This window comes from Heterocephalus glaber, unplaced genomic scaffold, assembly GCF_053883595.1.
Source record: "Heterocephalus glaber isolate CG9 unplaced genomic scaffold, H.glaber_assembly_v1.0 deba00001523, whole genome shotgun sequence".
NCBI classification, from domain to species: domain Eukaryota; kingdom Metazoa; phylum Chordata; class Mammalia; order Rodentia; family Bathyergidae; genus Heterocephalus; species Heterocephalus glaber.
The window spans coordinates 17,358,047-17,378,041 of record NW_028258327.1 but is presented as its reverse complement, the minus strand read 5'-3'; the positions used below and the strand labels follow the sequence as shown (position 1 = coordinate 17,378,041).

Below are 19,995 nucleotides of genomic sequence, written 5' to 3'. Positions count from 1 at the left end.
TTGAATGACCAGTGATGTTGAACATTTTTTCATGTACTTATTTGCTATTTCTACTTCTTTGTCTGAGAAATGTCTGTTCATTTCAGATGCCCATTTTTGAATTGAGTCTTTAAATTTGGGAGGTCTGATCTTTTTAAGTTCTTTATAGATTCTAGATAGTTGACCTTTGTCTGAGGAAAAGCAGGTGAAGATTTTTTCCCACATTGTGGGTTGTCTCTTCACACTGCTGGTAGTTTCTCTTGCTGTGCAGAAGCCTTTTAATAAAAAGAGATCCCACTTGTTGATTGTTTGTGCTAGTTCACAGGCAACTGAGGTTTTGTTCATAAAATCTTTTCCTACACCAATGTCTTCAAGGGTTCTACCTAACCTCTGTTCCAACTGGTTCAGAGTTTCTATTTTAATATTTAGATCTTTAATCCATTTTGATTTTAGTTTAGTGCATGGTGAGAGATACAGGTCTACTTTTAATCTTTGGCAAGTTGAAGCCCGATTTTTGCAGCACCATTTCTTAAAGAGGCTATCTTTCCTCCAGTGAGGGTATTTGGCTCCTTTATCTAAGATGAGATGGCTGAGTGTGTCTGGCGTTGTTTCTGCATCTTCTAATCTGTTCCCCTTGTCCTCAGGTCTGTTTCTTTGCCAGTACCATGCTGTTTTTTTTTTTTTTTTATCACAGTGGCTTTGTAGTATAGTTGCAGGTTGGGGACTGTGATATCCCCTGCCATGTCTCTGTTACCTAGAATTGCTTTTGCTATTCTGGGTCTCTTCTTGTTCCAAATGAATTTTTGGATTGTTTTCCCAAGGTCTATGAAGTATGCTACTAGGATCTCAATTGGAATTGCATTAAATCTATATAGCAGTTTTGGAAGTATGGCCATTTTCACTATATTAATCCTTCCTACCCAGGAGCAGGGGATGTCTGTCCATTTTCTGATATCATCTTCAATCTCTTTTCAGAGTGCCATAGTTGTCAGAGAAGAGGTCTTTGATTTCTTTCCTTAGGATGATTCCTAGGTATTTCCGTTTTTTGGATGCTATTGTGAAAGGAATTATTTGCCCTATTTCTCTCTCAGTGAGTCTGTCATTGGTGTAGAGGAAAGCTATTGATTTTTGTGTGTTGACCTTGTAACCAGCTACTTGACTGAATTTGGTTATTAAGTCTAGAAGATTCTTGGTGGAGTTCTTGGGGTCTTCTATATAGAGTATCATGTCATCTGCAAATAATGACAATTTGATTTCTTCATTACCTATCTTTATTCCTTTTATTTCTTTCTCTTGTCTAATTGCTGTGGCTAATGTTTCCAGAACTATATTGAACAAGAGTGGTGATAGTGGACATCCTTGTCTTGTTCCTGATTTGAGTGTGAAGGATTTCAGTTTTTGACCATTTAGTATGATATTGGCTGTTGGTTTTTCATAGATGGCTTCTATCAGTTTGAGGCAGAGACCATCTATTCCAATTTTTTGTAGGGTTTTTATCATAAATGCATGTTGGATTTTGTGAAATGCTTTTTCTGTGTCTATGGAGATAATCGTATGGTGTTTGTCCTTGGCTCTATTGATATAGTGTATTACATTGATTGATTTGCATATATTGAACCATCCCTGCATCCCTGGGATGAATCCCACTTGATCAGGGTGTATGATCTTCTTGATGATCTTCTGCATTCTGTTTGCCAGTATCTTATGAAGGATTTTTGCATCTATGTTCATTAGTGAGATTGGCCTATAGTTCTCTTTTTCAGTTGGGTCTTTCTCTGCTTTGGGGATCAAGGTGATGCTTGCTTCCAGGAATGAATTTGGGAGTATTGCTTCCCTTTCAATTTCATTGAAGAGTTTAAACAGTAGTGGCAGCAGTTCCTCTCTAAATGTCTTGTAGAATTCAGCAGTGAAGCCATCAGGGCCCGTGCTTTTCTTAGTTGATAAGTTTTTAATTACATTTTCAATTTCATTGGCTGATATTGGGTTGTTCAGAATTTTTAGGTCTTCTTCATTCAACTTTGGTAATTCATATGTATCTAGGAATCTGTCCATTTCTTCTGTGTTGTCTATATTATTGGCGTATAGGTTCTGGAAGGAGGTATTGATGATCCTCTGGATTTCTGCTGGGTCTGTTGTCATTTCACCCTTTTCATTCCTAATTGCATGGATTTGGGCCTTTTCTTTCCTTTTTCTGATAAGGTTGGCTAAAGGTTTGTCAATTTTGTTGATTCTTTCGAAGAACCAACTCTTGGCTTCATTGATTTTTTGTATCATTCTCTTAGTCTCCATTGCATTGATTTCTCCTCTGATCTTTATAATTTCCTCCCTTGTATGAGCTTTGGGGTTGTCCTACTCTTCTTTTTCTAGAAGCTTGAGGTTCAGCATCCGGTTGTTTAATTGGGCTCGTTCTGTTTTCCTAATATGCATATTCACTGCTATGAATTTCCCTCATAAGACTGCTTTCATTGTGTCCCATAGATTCCGATATGTTGTATTGTCATTGTCATTTAATTGAAGGAACTGTCTGATTTCTTCTTTAATTTCCTCTGTGACCCACTGGTTATTCAGAAGTGTGTTGTTCAATTTCCATGTGTTTATGAAATTTTTTGGGTTTCTTTTGCTATGGATCTCCAATTTCATCGCACTATGGTCTGATAATATACAGGGGATAACTTCAATTCCTTTGCACTTACTTAAACATGTTCTATGTGTGAGTATGTGGTCTATTTTGGAGAATGACCCATGTGCAGCTGAGAAGAATGTGTATTCTGATTTTGTGGGGTGGAAGACTCTGTAAACATCTGTTAAGTTCATTTGTTCAAGAGTTTGATTGAGTTCTAGTATTTCATTACTTATTTTTAGTCTAGTTGATCTATCTATTTGTGACAGTGGGGTGTTGAGGTCCCCCACTACAATTGTATTAGTGCATATATGACTTTTCATGTCCATTAATATTTGTTTTATATAGTTGGGTGCACTAGTGTTTGGTGCATAGATATTTATGATTGTCATCTCTTCCTCTTGGATTCTTCCCTTTGCAAGGATGTAGTGTCCTTCTTCGTCTCTCTTAATCAGTGTTGGTTTGAAATCTACTTGATCTGCCAAGAGGATAGCTACTTCTGCCTTTTTTCGGGTTCCCGTCCCATGGAATATTGTTTTCCACCCTTTAACTTTCAGTCTATGAGTTTCCTTTTGAATTAAGTGTGTTTCCTGTGTGCAGCATATTGTTGGATTTTGCTTCTTGACTCATTCTGCCAGTCTATTTCCTTTGATTGGTGAATTGAGACCATTAACATTGATGGTTATAACCGAAACATATTGACTTGTCTTTGCCATGACTTTTTCTTTTTGTTGGGTTCTCCTCCTTCGCATTTAATTTCTTGTCATGCCAGATGGGTTCATTGTGCTTTGCTTCCTGGAGTTGTGATCCTCAATGTCTGTTCCTAGGATATTGTGTAAAATTCTTTGGAGTGCTGGTTTGGTATTCACGAAGTTCCTAAGGTGCTCTTTGTCATCAAAGTATCTTATTTCTCCGTCAATTTTGAAAGATAGTTTTGCAGGGTACATCAATCTGGGTTGGAGGCTGTTTTCTTTTAGGGCTTGGAATATGTCACTCCAAGTTCCTCTTGTCTTGATGGTTTGTGTTGAGAAGTCTGCTGTGATTCTGATGGGCTTTCCTTTGTATGTGATTTGTTTCTTTTCTCTAACTGCTTGTAGAACTTTGTTCTTCTTTTGAGTTTCTGGAATCTTAACAATTATTTCCGTATGTGTAGATTTTTTTGATCAAGGCTATTTGGAGTCCTAAATGTTTCACTTATCTGTATGTCAAGTTCTTTTCCCCTGCTTGGGAAGTTTTCTGTCATTACTTCTGTGAAGAGTTTTTTTATGTCATCTCCACTCTCTCCTGTTTCTTCATTGACTCTGATCAGTCTAATGTTATTCTTCTTTGCATCATCTAGCAGCTGCTGGATTGATTTCTCATGTTCCCTTATAATTTTCAAACAATTTTTCTTTTCCTGGTCACTAATTGCAATCTTATCTTCCATATCTGAAATTCTGTCCTCACATTGGCTCATTCTGCTGTGTAGACTTTCAATGGAGTTTTTCATGTCCTGGAAATCTACTTGCATCTGTTTTATGGATTCCATTTGTTTCCTATGTTGGGATTCCATCATGTTCCTGAGCTCCTCTCTAGATTTATTAATCATGTCTTGGACTAGGGGCACAATTTCTCCTGTTATCTGAGAAATTATTTCTGATTTCATTTTTTCCAGATCCCCTTTTGTTGCCAGTTCAGTGGGTCCAGGTGGTTGAGTGTCAGAGTGTTCCATCTCATTTCCCTTTGGGGTTGCTGTAGGTGATCTGGAAGTCTAGTTTTGAGACTTATTTACGTGTTTTCTCATTTTGACTGGGGCGGGGGACTGTTAGTGCCTGCACGGATTACCTCCTCTGAGCTGGGAGAGGTGGGACAGGGGCCAGGAGCAGCGGTAGGGATGGTGACCCAAAAGCCCTTTCTTGTGGGCTGGGAGCAGCAGGAAGGATGGTGGTCGGGAAGCCCCTTCCTCTGGACCAGGAGCAGTGGGATGGTGGCTCAGAAGCCCCTCCCTCTGGGCCAGGAGTGGTGGGAGGTATGGTGGCCCAGAAGCCCCTTCCTCTGGGCCAGGAGCAGCGGGACAGAAGGTGGTCCAAAAGCCCTTTCCTGTGGGCTGGGAGCAGCGGGAGGGATGATGTCTGGGAAGCCCCTTCTTCTGGATCAGGAGCAGTGGGATGGTGGCTCAGAAGCCTCTACCTCTGGGCCAGGAGCAGCGGGATTCAGTACCTTGGTCTGGTGGTCTGGTGTCCTCTGTGTCTTTGTAGTGTGGAACCAGTGGCTGCCTGTCTGCAGCGGGATGATTTGGTGTGTTCTGTAGGACTGGGGACCTCGGTAATGCGTGCACAGACCTGCCTGTCTGCAGCGGGCTGATTTGGCGTGTTCTGCGGGACTGGGGACCTCGGTAGGGTGTGGGCAGACCTGCCTGTCTGCAGCAGGATGATTCGGCATCTTCCGTGTGACTCAGGACCTCGGTAGGGCGTGTACAGACCTGCCTGTCTGTAGCGGGGTGATTCGGCATCTTCCGCGTGACTCGGGACCTCGGTAGGGCGTGCCGGTTCATGATCTTAATTCTTTCCACTATTCTCGTTGCAATCCGTATTGGATGAGAACCAAATCAAATTCAATGGCTAGGTTCAACCTTGACCTAATGGGGAAATTTGATTCGGTTCTTGTCCAATTTGCTTTGCAACCAGAATAGTGGAAAGACTTAAGTTTTTCAACTGAGGTACCCCTGTATTTATATGTTGTACTTTAGATTTTGGAATGTTCCCTCAAAGCCTCTTTCACTCAGAGGCATGGCTGGAGGGAAGTGACTGGATTATGGGGTGCTACAGCTAACCTGCTATTAGAAGGTGGGCCTGGTTTGAGGTAGCTTATTGGGGACATGACCTGGAAGGGTTTATCTCTATCCCAGATCCTTCCCCTGCTTTTCTGCTAACACATATGTATTAATGAGAGAATGGTCAAGAAGAAAGGATGAAGACTCTACAAAACTTAAAACTTAATTACTGTATGAAGTTTTTGACCAGCATAAAGAGTGGGAAGTCAGCTCTCACAAAACAAATCTGGAGAGTATATGAAAGTTGGAAAGATGGTTTTTTAGTCTGCAGGAAAGATGGTTTTCAAGGGCAGGGAAAATAAATGCCCTGGGAAAATATATGACTCCCAGTTCCTGTAACACATAAGTCACAGATTCTACAACCATCAAGGCCTATTTACAATATTGAGAAAGTAAATCTATGGGAGGATATTTACTCTGTATAAACCTTATGAATTTGGTATCAGTTGAATGACATAACTCATGTACACTGGCCTCGAGAAATGGTGGCACACTCATGATGGGCCTTGTGCCTGGGAATACCTCCTTTTCTCTTCTCTAATGCACCAATGTGCTAGTCAGAGCTGCAATCCTTCCTGGTGTTTTTTCAGATCTTATCACATATAGGAGCTCAAGAATGTGAGGAATGAAGGCCTTACCTGGTGGATGGCAGCTCATGGGCTATCAAATCAGCCTTGTTAAATTAGGAAGACAAACTGCCAAGCCTTTTGTTCCCTAGGGGCCATTCCTGTATTTTCTGGAACGATTCTTTATTGATCCCCAAAAGACCTGTCACTAGTGAACTGCAATCAGCATCACCTTAGTGCTGCCCTCAAAACCTGCAGCCACCCTTCATCCTGACAGTTTTTAACTGCAATGTCCCATCAGCTAATTGGGGTTTAGGAAGGACAGTATAACAGTGTGTGTCCAACAAAGAGAAGCACACACAGTTCATCTCACTCCAACTTTCTAGGAAGAACTCTACTTAGAACACCAGTCACCCTCACAACAACATTTCCAACATTCTAACTTACTTACATACCTAATTGATGAGATAATTCCCTTCTTTTATTAATGCTGGGAAGAGCTGTTTCCTCCTCAGAGAGTGACCTATTCTTCACCTTATGCCAAAAAAATAAAAATGCTGACCTATGGAGGTGACATATCCAGTTTAATCAGTACTCTCAATTAAAATAATAGAAAATAAAGCACTCACACTGGTCTACTCAGGCAGAATGTAACTCTAAAGCACAGACACACGCACTGAGACAGTTGAAACTGCTGAAGAATCTGGTTCCCAGCTGTGTATCAAGAGAAAATCCATGACATCAGGTCCTGAATTGCCCTGGAGAGTCTTAGGTCAGGGCTGTCAGAACAAGCTTGCACGTGAATACAGATTTCCCCGGAGTTTTTCTAGCTTTTCAGTACACCACACTCTAAATAACAGAAGCCAGGATTTGCAGTGACAGATCACCTTCCCCACCTTTAATCGCACTGTGGGGCAGAACACCTGCCCACCTTCCAGAATACCTAAAGTTGACTTCTCAAAGAATGCTTAAGGGCAAATAGTTAAGCCTGGGTAGGGAGGGGGCTGGCGGGGCACTCAGCACAAGGTTTCCTCCTCTTTAGCTTGGCTTGCCCAAATGAAAACCTCTCAAGAACAAATGCTTATTTTTTCCTGGTCTCTTCAGACAGAGTAAAGCAAGCATAGCTGCTTGTAAAGCATCCTTTCAGGGATAAGGAGTGTGCAGGGGCTTCTTCCCACAATCTCAAGCCCGAAGGGGTTGGGGAGCTTCTCATCTTTGAGAAGGCCAGACAAATGCCCATGAGAAAAGTCACCAGGGGGAAGAGGGTTCTTAGTATAGAAAACTCCTTGAGTCTAATGGGCTTTCTGAAGTCTAGGGATTCTCCTATATCTCTTCAAGACCAAATCACCTAATAGAAGTGCTGTCCATTTCTACCACAACTCACATCTGTTTCTGCCGGTCTCTGGAAGTGCCTCTCTGTTTTAAATGCGTCAGTGGATCAAAGAATCTGGCCCTTCCCTCTGCTTCTGGGCTCATACTTGGCCATTTTCCATGACCAGGAGTTCTCAACCAGAGTGTGATTCTGCCAAGGGAAATTTGACAATATCTGAAGATATTTTGTTAGGACTAGAATGTAGGGGAAGGGGCTACTACTAAAAAACCTGTAATGCAGGTGTCATGGTTGAGAAACCCCTGTTCTACCCATATGAAACTCTTCGGCAGATTTTCTTATATGCTTTTGCACCAGAATACAAGCTGCTTCCTTTACCTAGAGTGCCTTGTCCCAACTTCTCCGTCCAGAAAATTACCACTTCCCATCCAGGGTTCAACTCCAAATGTCACTTCTATCTTGCCCTTCTAGATCCCAGAGTTAGATGTTACTTCTTCTGTGTTTCCAGATGAAATGAGGTACATGCCTCAGAACACTAGTCACAATAACCCAAAATAGCCTATCACTTGTTAAAGGCTTCACTCAAGCCTTCTTCATCATTTATCTCCAGAGTGTCCATCTGATAATCAGTTACTCCTCACCAAATCAACCAGAGCTGTTTAAACTCTTAGAAACTATGTCTGAGGGACGCAAGTGTCTCAAAATCAAAAACAACAGCAGCAAATATTTACCAAGTGCTAGTAATGTGGGCAGGCCTGTATTAACACTAGTACATCCATTACTGTAACTCATTTCATCCTTACAACAACGTTGTGAGGTCAGTACCACTATTACTAGCATTTTACAGATGTGAAAACAGAAATTAAGCCCCCACCAGTCAATCTTCCTGCCACCCAGAGGCCTTGGAAAATACAAGTGATTATTTCCAGAGGGCTATACAGCCATGGCATGGCCACCAGCTCTTGCAACCTTGCCTGAAACACTGCTCACAGGGATCATACAATTCTCCAACCTCTGAAATGCTTTCCAGAAGGAGAATCAGCCTCCTCACAGCATGGAAAAAGGAATGTGCCCACCACAGTACCATAAGGAAAAAACACAAGTGCTGATCCAAAGCACCTCTTACCTTGTTCATGCTGTAGGGATGGGACCAAGGGACCAGACACAACACAATGTGAGGCAGCTCTTAAAGATTCTCGTTCCTGGAGCCCTCACTTCCTGAAGCAGGCAGCTGCACTGTGAACACAAAGAAATCCATCAGCTGGTACTCAGGAAGGGTCTGAGCAGTCCTATGACACAGAACATTCTGCCATGACTGCAATGTTTCATGTTCTTTACTGTCCAACTTGGTGACCACTGGCGAGGGGGGGCATTGTTAGGCTCTCAGCTGCACAGCTGGAGAACAGGGTAAGGCAGTGAAGTTGGCACACAGTGGTGCTGCTCGCATGCTAATTCCTTGCCTTTTCTAAGCAAAGCTCAAACTAGAAAGTAGCTAGTACAAACTGAGGGCTAAATATTTAATGGGAATTAAATTTAAATAGCCGATGCAGTTAGTGGTTACTACATTGGATAGTGAAGCTCTGTATAGTCATATCAGGAGCCATAAGGCATGCCTCTGGGTACTGGGCATGCCAGTGACCAAGAAAAAGCTAGATATTAAATGCTTAGAGTGACTGCAGATTCACAGGGACAAGACTCATTGATTCAATAACTATTTTTTGAGTACTTACCATGGGCTGGTTATGAGGATTTAGTGATCAGTAAGCTAGAGAGGCCAATGACTTATAAGCTTCTAATTCAGACTATGATTTCCTTAAAAGGGGCCAGAAACTATCACATTAGCAGCCCCACTGTGTACCAGACCTGAGATCCTTTCCCTGCTGCCCACAAGAAACAAAAAAATAGGCATAGGCTGCAGCCTGTGTCACTGCCAGGAATTGGTAAGTAGGACCTTCCACAGAACTTTGGAAGGCAGTATGCCATTGTGGAATTCAGGAGGTCAGTTTTCTATGGGCCAAATGAACTACATAATCCAACACTGCCAAAATAGAATATGGTCTGTGTTTTTATTCATGTTGTTAGTTCTTTACATAAGGTTTTTAATCCACTTAAAAAGCAGTTTATAGTATGGTTCCAAAGTTCTCAATTTGTCAAATTAAAAAATAAAATAAAATAAAATGTCTCCAACCACTTAAATAGATTTGTAGCCTTTTTCTTTTTCTTTTTTTTGTGGTATTGGGGATTGAACTCAGGTCCTTGCGCTTGCACAGCAGGCGGCAAAACCACTGAGCTAAATCCCCGGCCTTGTAGCCTTTTTCTTTGAAAGATGTTTACAGGGTAGATCTGAGAGGAGAACAAAGCATTGTAAGGTTCCTTATTACCTGACCAGTGCATTAGTTTTTCAGGTTGCATCTAGGAAGAATTTATATTTAAGAAGCTTCCAGTGAAAAGTGGAATTGGAGGTTTAACTGGAACTGCAGTGCTTTTAAACAGTACAAATGTATTATTTAACAGCAACAATATAGAATAGATTCAATATGACAAAGAAAAGGTACTCCTAATCCCACCAGCCAACCACGATCACCTTTAACTCTGAGTGATTTGCTCAATGAGTCCAGGTCTTTCACTGCTGAGACAATGATTTTGCAATTATATATATATGGGGGGGGAGAGATTATTGGTACATTTTAGGTACAATAACATTCATCATTGGGAATTTGTACCTGTACATAATATATACATGATATATCTTGCTTATTTTTTCCCATTCCCCTGCCCTCCCCCCGTCCCTATATACATAAGCATTGTTTCCATTTTTTCCTCCTTTTCTTCAATTTTTTCCTTTCCCTTCTTTCCTTTTTCTTGCCTTTGCAATTATATTTTTAAGAGATAAATTCCTACATTACTATTCTGGAACATAATATAACTTTTTTATAAATCAGAAGGCTAGCTGCAAATCACTGTAGACAAAAGATTCCAAAGAAAATGGCACATTCAGTCAGAGCAATAACATATTTTAACAATGACATACAAGGAGAGATCCTGGAATTCTGATTTTTCAGCATAAGTGCATCCAAACATCTCCATGTGTACAGAACCCTGGGTAATCAAGGCTTCAAAGTTAAGAATATTCAGTGTCTAATTCTCATCAACTTAAAAATGACTGAAAAAAAATTAAGCAAACTACAGCCTAGCACTTAATGGGAAAGGTTGTCCCCATGCCTCGTGGAGATGCCTACTGTCACAATGTTATCAGAACATTTATAATGGCATTAACACAGGAAAGTGGCCACAAGAAGAAGATAACAAGCAGATGAGGGGTCCGTAGCACAGCTGCTCTGAGGACCCTCTCCTGTGCCAGCTCTAACCATGACAAAGTCTGGGTTCCCTCAAAACTCAGGCACACAATGGACACTAAATTCATTATGGACCTCTCCCTGTACCTTGTCCTTATGTCATTGTCATATATGTCATTATACAATCTAGCCAGAAGGCTAAAGTTTCTTTGAGGGAAATATTAGACACATAGAAAGTTCCTAAAAAATATTATGACTACTTTTTTTTCTTTGCTCTCACAGAGCCTAGGATGGCACAGTCTTAACATAGGATTTTTTAAAAATTCAGTTACTTCTGAATATCCTTGGGGTTTTTGTAAAAAATGAAAATCTTTGAATATCAGGGTAGTAAATCTTTTTTAAAATATTAAGAATATCATCCAGCTATGTAGTACTCAAAACTCTACAGTGGACATTTATATTAATGCTCTCATTTAGTGGTGATGTTAATTAGAGGAGTAGTTTTCCTAACCAGATAGAGGAAGGTAAAAATATTCTTCCTAGTCATGCTGTAATAAGCAGTACACCTGGACAAGAAGTGATTTCGTTTCAAGACACTATGGAATTAAAGGATGTAAAAAGACCACAAGTGAAAAATAAACATGAGCTTCTGCCCATGAATAATATACACACATCCTTCATAAACCACCATTAACAGAAAACACTTCAGAGAACAGATGACAGTTTTAAAAACTGGGTCAATTTGCTTCTGGACAGCAACCAGAAAGACTGGCCAACTTGTTCTACCAAGTATTTTCCATCTCCTTTGAAACAGAGAGAACCTGGCTATCTTGTAGCCAATTCAGTTTATGAAGAAGCACAGAGAAATATTCAGGTCAAAAACCAGACTGAATCTTAAATATAAAACATTAAGGAAAATGATACCTGAGTTACCATGGTAGAATTCAGGGATTTTCTTTTTATTCAATGTTTTTTAATCTTTTAAGAAGTTAGAGCCTCCTGGTACTGAACAAAAAGAAAGTATAGATGCCTTTAATAGGTATCCTGAGTAAGCCAATTCCACAAGCCAATGTGTGACATCTACTCAGCTGACCCTAACAGAGTTTGTTCAGTGAACAATAAAGCTTGTGGTCAATAGTGGATGTCTAAAAGGTAAAATGAAACATAATCCATCTTTAGAGATGGCCAAAGTGTAGGTAAGTAGGCAGGCAGAGAGGGTAAGTATAAAGTGAGAGGGGGCAGGGAGTGTAGCTCAGTTGTAGAGCACATGCTTAGCACACATGACGTCCTGGGTTCAATTCCCAGTGCATGCATGTGCATGTGCACACATACACACACATACACACACACTCATGAAGAATAAAAGAAATGAAAAGATCAAAGTTATAAAGACAGGAAGAAAGTCAGGTGGGTAAACACCTAGAGATAGCTTTGGTGATATAGCCAAGGACCCCTCACTAGCCAGGTCTTTGCTACAACAGGGACAAGAAATTCAGGTTCCTGGCATCTTTAGGGTTATACACTCTCATAACTCAGGCATCAGCAAGTGGGAGCTGGAGAAAAGTGAAGACCGGGTCTACCAGTTTCACCACTATTTACCATCAACCTCCACCTACCACAGAGAAAGTCCATATTACTAGCTGGGATCACTGCTAAGGTGGTGCAGAGGTATGGTGGTGGAAACAGCATAAGCCAACTATTCTTTTCTCCATATTCTAAGAGAAGTTTAGAAGTGTCAAGGGTTGTTTCTTTGTACATTATGTCTTGGTCCTCAAAAATGCAGTTAATACTTATTGCCGGAATGGACTATGATGACTTGGGCTTTTCTTCAACTCCAACCCCCCACTCCCTTCTGAGATGTTTATTCTAGAAGCCTTTTCTCAAAGCTGGATAGCTCAAGCACTCCAAAGGAATATAGGCGAACAAGAACAAGCAGGTCATGCTTCACAATGTAAAAAGTCTCACTAGGTTTTAAATATAATGCACCCTGAGGCCAGTCTATGGAATGGACTCTTGTCCCTCCTCTTCCCACCACCACACATAGCAGCTTACAAGAGGCCTGGAGTGTGAAGACCCATGACAAACCCAAGAGCTTGTAGGGAAGGAACAGTGAAGTAATAAAGAGGAGCAGGCTTTGGACAGAAAGGGCAGAGAATAATCTAGAGGAAGTACTCAAAACTCCAGAACTTAGGAACTTGGGCAATCAGCTGAACAGGCGAGAAAAATATCCTTTGTTTCCTCCATCCTATTTTTAGGATTAATCAGGCTCCTGATTACTCATAGGTATCAGAAATTAAATTCTGACAAGCTTCAACTGGAATCCTTGTCCAAGATTAAATAAATATAAGGCCATTTTCTTATAGAAAGTTCAATATCTCCCTTCTACAATAAGGTACATGGTGTTGGGATTAATGACCCAAGGCAAAGGAATAAACAAATGCCAGCCCTCACTTTCCCAGCCCTCTCAAGTAGCTGGCTCACTCCTTTCTTCTAGAAGAGGCAGAAGGACTAGGGTAGAGCTGCCTGAGGAGCATCTTACGGGTCCTTCTCCCTCCTCCAAATTATACAACATATGTGTGGCTCTGGTTCTGGAGGATCTCAGTGTCATCACCCCACACTGAGGCAGCAAACGCTCCCTAATATACTTTTGCCCCAAGAGACTGACAGTGTTTGCCACATGCCTTATTCCCCTGTGCCCACCTTCACTGCACAGCAGGAAGACATGCATCCTGAGCCAGACAGACAAGAGCACCTGCCATCAACATCAACCAAAGGCCTTCCTCCCCAAGGACAGGGAAGGTGGTTTAAAAAATTAATACTCTGAATTTTAACTAGTACATAAATTATAGCTCAATAGGAAATTGTGATAAGGAAGAAGAAACAAGAGGATTATAAATTACAAAGGAGAGACACACTACTAATAACCAAAACGTGGTCTGAGAGTTAGATAAGGAGTAGCGCTTTCACATGACCACTTCTGGTACCCGTTCAAGGGGGTCCTATAGTTAAATCACATGTATAGCTAATGTTTATATTCCAGGCTATCACTATAAAAGATCAAGCTCAGTCTCCTGGTCAATTAGGGTTATCTGAAATTAAAGGCACAGTATTGAAGAACCCCCATGAGATAACTTGATCCAGCTCGCTTCCCTTGCTTGTCTGACAGTCTAAACCAGAGGATCATAAATTCAGATGGCAACAGCAGTCAAGAAAGAATAAGATGAGCAAATGGTCAATTCAGGAAAGACAATGAGGAGTCAATGAATCTGCTACTCAGCACTAGCCCAGCTAAAGTAGGAGCAAGGTGCACAGCCCGAGTTACTGATATTCAAGAAAGCCAAGATATTGAGATACTGTATTAAAACACTTGTTTATTTAATGTTGGAAACTTATGCTAATGCGTTTGAAATCCAACAGGGATTAGATTTGATGGATCAGTTTGCATGTTCTATTGTCTATGATCTCAAGTCACCAGGGGATTCTTCCTTCCTTTAACTCTCCTGGGCTAGATGTTTTCACCTGGCTACTCCAGGGTTACACTGCTGTGGCTTCACCGGACCCAGAAATCCCAGGGAGAGAGAGGGCAAAGCAGGGACTGGGAGTGAAGTTAATTGAAACATCAGCTCTACCTCTTGGCATGTGTTTGTGGCAAGTTATTGACCCTCTGTAAGTCTCTCTTCCTTCTTCCCTAAAACTAAGGGAAATTCTCAATACCTCCCAAGATTGTTCTGAAGACTAAATGGCATATAATGAAGAGAAGTATCTGACACATAGTACTCCAAAAAGTTGGGCCCTTCCCTTTCTGTCCCCAGCTCCCACCATTCATACAACCTCATTTTGCACTAAATTACAGTTAGGTGTTTGCCTCTCTATTGTCCTGCTGGATTAGTCAAACAATTGTACCCAAACACTGACCACCCATTCTACTGCCTTACACACAGGAGGTACTAACTAATGTTTGGGAGTATCCTGGTTAAATTCAGCACCAGTTGAGCCTATTTCCTTTTATTCCATCATCTTCTATTGCTTTAACGTTAATATCTATTTTTACCCTTCATGTGTCCAGAATATTTTGAGACTAAATGAAAAAAAACAATAAAATACTGAAGCCTTTTCTCCCAAGAAGAATGACATCACTTTATGTCAGCAGGATACTATCTGTGTAATACTAGGGCCATCACATCACTCTTTTCATGCTCAGGATAAAAAAATTAAACCTAGGAGATTCCACTACCTTGTGATACATAAAGAATCATGGTTTAATTTTTAGCTCCCTCAACTCAAGTTTGCCAGTAGTGCATGTCACCACAAGGGGTATCCTTGGTGGCCACTTCTGATCCACTTAGCCACTTTGGATTGAGAAGGCCAAAGTGCATTAATCTAGGATAAAGGTTTACCAACCATGCCTGATTTACCCAGGGTTCTTTGGACTTACGCTGACAGCATCCCAGAACTCTTCAAACAATTTCAGCTTCACTCTCCCTTGGGGTGAGGGGTGCTGCACGTTTCTGGCAAACTCATTTCCTGTGATTTGCTGAGAAGCAGAAATAACAGACAGCTTAGTGGATTACTGCAGAATGACTCACTAAAAAGAGAGCAATATCAAGGAAAATATCAATGTACAGAGGTACCTCTTTAAAGAACTTGGAGGGCCAGTTCTCTCTTCCATAAAACATTTTCAATCATAAATTTATTTTTAAGAAGAATTTGAGGAAAGGCTATATGAGGGCATAGTACCTAAATGGGAGGTAGTGCTTACAAATGAAATTCATCTGCGTAGTAAGCAAGAGTGGGTCTTATGCCTTGTTCCTCTGGAAAGAGACTTTCATTAATACCCCGCAAAAAGCTCTATTGAGAAGGTGGGCTGTGGGGGGAAGCAATCCCAGGGATTAACTATTAACCTCGCCTTCCTAGGGTTCATATACTGCACTTTTCATTACCAGCTTCCTTCTAGCAAGCCCTATTCTTTTGGAGGGAGAATCACCTACTGGATTGTTAAACCTCTACACAGGGATCTAGTGTTTGCTTCTACCAGGGTCAATGGTTTTCAGTGCTCTCCAATTACTTTTTATATCAAAATAAGTTTCCTAACATGTAGGAGGTAGAACTAGGAACCCTACAGCTATTCCACTGCTGTGCCACTCAGTTGCCATTCTCAGCCCCATACACTCTGAGGGGAGCTCTTTTTGTCCCCTTGAACAAACAATTCCTGTGCTGCGTATGAATACCACAGTTTAGATCTTGAGCTAACTGCAGGTCTAAAACACAGTTCAACAGCAGCAGTGTCATCTGGTATCTGGAGATTTCCCTTCCTGCTTTGAAACTTATACAGACTTGAAAATATATTTTATACAATCCACCTCAGGATTTTTGGAGGGTGTCAGGAGTGGGCCACGCTATGTCAGTTCAATATAGTATATACTATTCTGCCAAAAATGCCCAGTTTGTAGTTCTCTAAAGGCAAATCTACCATATTTGGGATTGTATATATATAGAGATATATCCATCACCATTTAGCTCTCATTTAGTCTAGAGCCAGAAATATTATTTCTGTAGAATAAGCTATTTTGTTGTGACTCATTCCCTAACCTAATTCACCCTCCTAGTGGAGTGATGTTGGGTAAGAAGAGCTCCAGGTAGCTCAGGCCTTGAGAAACCTACCCTTACCAGCATTAACTAGTCAGGTAGTTTCCCCAATGAAGCAGGTCACCTTCCTGCCTGAGGCTGCATGTTCTGCACACGAGGAGGCCCATCCTTGGCTCTGTGGAAAGGAATGTGCCTGACACTCACTAGTCCATGATTTAGAATTAGATGACTACACATTAATGTTTTGGTAGGATGAGAGAGGCAAAGATGGCATGAAACGAAACAAGGACACAATCACCTCACTATGTCACAACCAAGGTCTTAGGGAGTGACTGCCGTTCTCCATCAGAAGCCAAAAGAACAGCCACAGAAAATGGCCCCAGCAGCTGACCTGGAGGCCATGTCCCTGCAGTCTCCTCTGATCTCATTACAGCAGTCAACACTAGTCCTCACAAAACAAACAGGAAATTTATGCCTGCCTTAGCTGTGGAGAACTCCACATTGCTTCCTAAAGAGAGTTCCAGCTTCTGAGACCACAGCCACTGGAATGGGGAAGATGCTGGCTTTGTTCTCAAGAGAGCACTGCCACTCTGCTTTTCCTTTTTTCTGGGGCTGCACACAAAGGTGGTGAGTGTGAAGCCTGGGCCCTCTGCACTGGTTCCTAGTGAGAAGCCCCCTTGCTGCTGATGTCATCATCCCAAGGCTCAGCCATGGGGTCATTTCCTACTGAGTAGCTCTGGAAAAGTCACTACAAGGCAGCCTTGAAGGATTCCAACTGCTAAGGCCAGAATTCCAAGAGTGAGAGGTTCTGCCAAAACCCTTAAGTCTTCTGGTGGAGAAAATCTCTCCCTAAAATACTCCTGCCTGCATCTTGGAAAACTTGACCTAACTTGGGATTTCTATTTAAAATGACAGGAGAATGAGGGTTTATCTACAAACTCTGGTAGAAAGTGCTTAGCATGCATGAATTCCTGGGTTCAATCTTCAGCACTGCACATACAAAGATAGGAGGTAGAACATTACTTTATATCTTTTAATTCAGTCTCAAAAATAATACCCAGCTCATCAGGTAGAAAGTGAACACCCAAACCAAAATAAGAATGTAGAACAGAGCAGTGGTTCTGAGCTGGGGGTGATTTTGCCCCCCAGGGGAGAGTTGGCAATGTATGGGGACATTTTTGCTTGTAGTTACCAGGGGAGGGTGGCTTTGGTAAATAGTGGGTAGAAGTCAGTGATGCAACATTCTACAATGCCCAGGACAGGCTCCATTATGAAGAATTATCTGGTCTAAAATATCAAAAGTGCTGAGAATGACAGACCCTGATGCAGAGAGAACACTCAAAGATATGAGTAGGTTTAAAACAAACCAGACTCATAATCACATTGCAATAACATTGACCTCATGCTGTTTGGAGTTTCCGAAATGTACATGATTAACAACCACAAAAACTTACCAGTTCTCTCCTCAAGCAAAATAAATGAAAGCTGTCCTTTACTCCAAGTAAGATCATTAGAGACCCTAGAAAAAGTGGAGTGACATCAATGTTATTATCAGCAGCACTGAGCTTGTGCCAGGTCAAGGTGTGATCTGAGTGCCTACTATCAAAATTCAGTGGTGAATATTAATAAAAAGAATTTATGAGCTATGATTACTGAAAACATACAGGCAACCTAAGTACATCTGGGTCTGGAAAAAATGGCAAGAAGTTTCAACTTTTGAAATACTAACAAAATAATAAGAGGAACCATGGTTGATGTTGACCTACATTCTAACATGACTAAAAAAAAAAGCTATATAAGAGGGACCCAAATAAATGCAGAATTGCAGAAATGCATAATGGAAATAACCATGGTGTATACTTTGAAATGCCCCGTTTCTAATTTTCTGTTCCTGTTCCCATGTATTGTCTATCCCCTACATGGCATGCTTTCATTACATTTGGTTGAAGAATACACATTTAGATAACCCAGTCATTATTCTCTTATGAGTTCTTTCATTCCAGCAAAAGAAGGGGGAAAATCCCATCCAAGCACAGCTAATGCATGTAAGCAAATTTGAAGAAAAAGAAAAATTTCATGAATGAGCAGGGACAAATTTTTAATGGAATGCCTTAAAGGCTTGTGGTATAAACAGTAAACAAAACTGATTCACTAATGTTAATATTGTTTACCATGATGTAAGAAATCAGCCTTAAAAAAAAAATGCCCCAAAAGCTAAGGGAAAATGAATACCATGCTAGACAAAAATGATACCTTCTTTGGCATTTCAAAATCATTGCTCAATTTTTTTTGAGCAAAGAAACCATAGTAATGACTCTATTTTACCTACCACAATTATGGTACACCTCAAAGCAATTCTCCACAATATCCACTTTCCTCCCTCAAGTCCTGCTAAATAATCTCTGGAAACCATTAACCAAGAGTCCCGTTCCAATTTTCCTCTTCTGCCTCCCCTGCTTCCTCAGTCATGCTGGCGTCAGGACAAAGCAAACTTGTATTACATCACAGAGCAAATTCATTTTCTCTAAACCAGCTTGTTGGTAGTTTACTGCTACTGGAATCCAGTGCTGTCAACAGTGCAATCTTTGTTTGGTGGGTGTTGCTTTAAAAAAGTTTCTCCACACCCCCTTCCACTTTTAAATAGGGGTGAGCAGCGTTTGGAGGCGCCTTTCTAGTCCGGCTCCACCCTGCTCTGTAAACTAGACATTACCTTATACACAAATGACTCTTAGGCATTCCTCAGTCTAGCTGCCTTGCTGCAAAATTCCTGCACTCCCAAGCAGCCAGGGCAGCACACTCTCCCTTGGCTTTCTCTCCTCTCGCCTTCTGCCCACCCTTCTTTTTTTCCTTTTCTTTCTTTTTTTTTTTTTTTTTTTTAATTTCCACTGCCTCACTGTGTTTTTGTGTAAATGATCTCACATGACTCAACAAATCCATCTGCCTGAAGCAGGCCAAGTCTGGAGCCCTCCCTGGAGGGAGGAGAAGAATTGCTTTGTGGAAAGGACCTGGAGCTCTGCCCTTTCTCTGGCTCGAATTACCCGCCTGTCAGGCCTGACGGATTTGGCTAAAAATAAAAGGAAGCGGGCCGTGAAAAGCAGATGAATGGGCTCAGCAGTTCCTTAGATAACACAGGCCTGCTGTTGCCCAAAGCTCCCCCAAACAGAAACTTCAAATGTGGGGACTCTTGAGTGTAGGGATGCAGCTTCCAAGTGAAGGGGACTACCACACCCACTGGAGTGGGGGACATGGCCTGCATGGGAGATTTTGTTGTTAGCACCTCCCTCTGTGCTTTGGGTGGGGGGGTCAGTCTGGTACAAAAAGGTTCTCAGAAAACAGCAGAGTTCAAAGCAATGAAGGTTTGCCTTGTAAAAACGGGGAGAAGGGTTGTTTCCACTACAAAATTATCCTTCTCCTTACCTCCAACACCAGACATTTTCAGCCTCCCTATGATGTCACTTCTCCATTCAGAGCCAGCAAAGAGCTAAAAGTCCTTCTTGTAAGTGTCTGCCCAGCGCCCGCAGTGGGTATTAAGCACTTAGGTTGGCAATGTAATGACACACTGTAACAATCTGTAATATGAAGCAGTCAGCAAAGCCCTGGCTCTGAAAGCTATTTCTCCCAACCATTAACCATATGTTTGGCTCCTCAGATAGCCAAGCGGGTGTTCCAGCTTACCATCTGGTTTCTATCCACACAAGCAACTGCAAAGCACAGGCTGCGTCCCTCTGGAGCTGCATGTTTCTTTTTCTCTCTTTTCCACTCTTCCCTTCCCCTTTCCTCCTCCCAGCTCCTTTGGTTCCCTCCCT

The 19,995-nt window shown here is 41.5% G+C and overlaps 1 protein-coding gene across 8 annotated transcripts in view; it reads right to left on the bottom strand.

Annotated features, from left to right (window-relative positions):
* Bach2 (BACH transcriptional regulator 2) overlaps positions 1–19,995 on the bottom strand; it is a 375,843-nt gene that overhangs the window by 275,874 nt on the left and 79,974 nt on the right. For 3 of the 8 annotated variants that reach the window (XM_087187974.1, XM_087187978.1, XM_087187972.1), the window contains exons 2-4: positions 17,644–17,708; positions 15,039–15,137; positions 8,434–8,543 (exon numbers count right to left, since the gene is read on the bottom strand). The gene's annotated coding sequence lies outside the window, so the exon portion shown is untranslated. The remainder of the gene's footprint in view (positions 1–8,433; positions 8,544–15,038; positions 15,138–17,643; positions 17,709–19,995) is intronic. The other 5 variants (XM_087187977.1, XM_087187976.1, XM_087187975.1 and 2 more) reach the window with 4 other exon arrangements.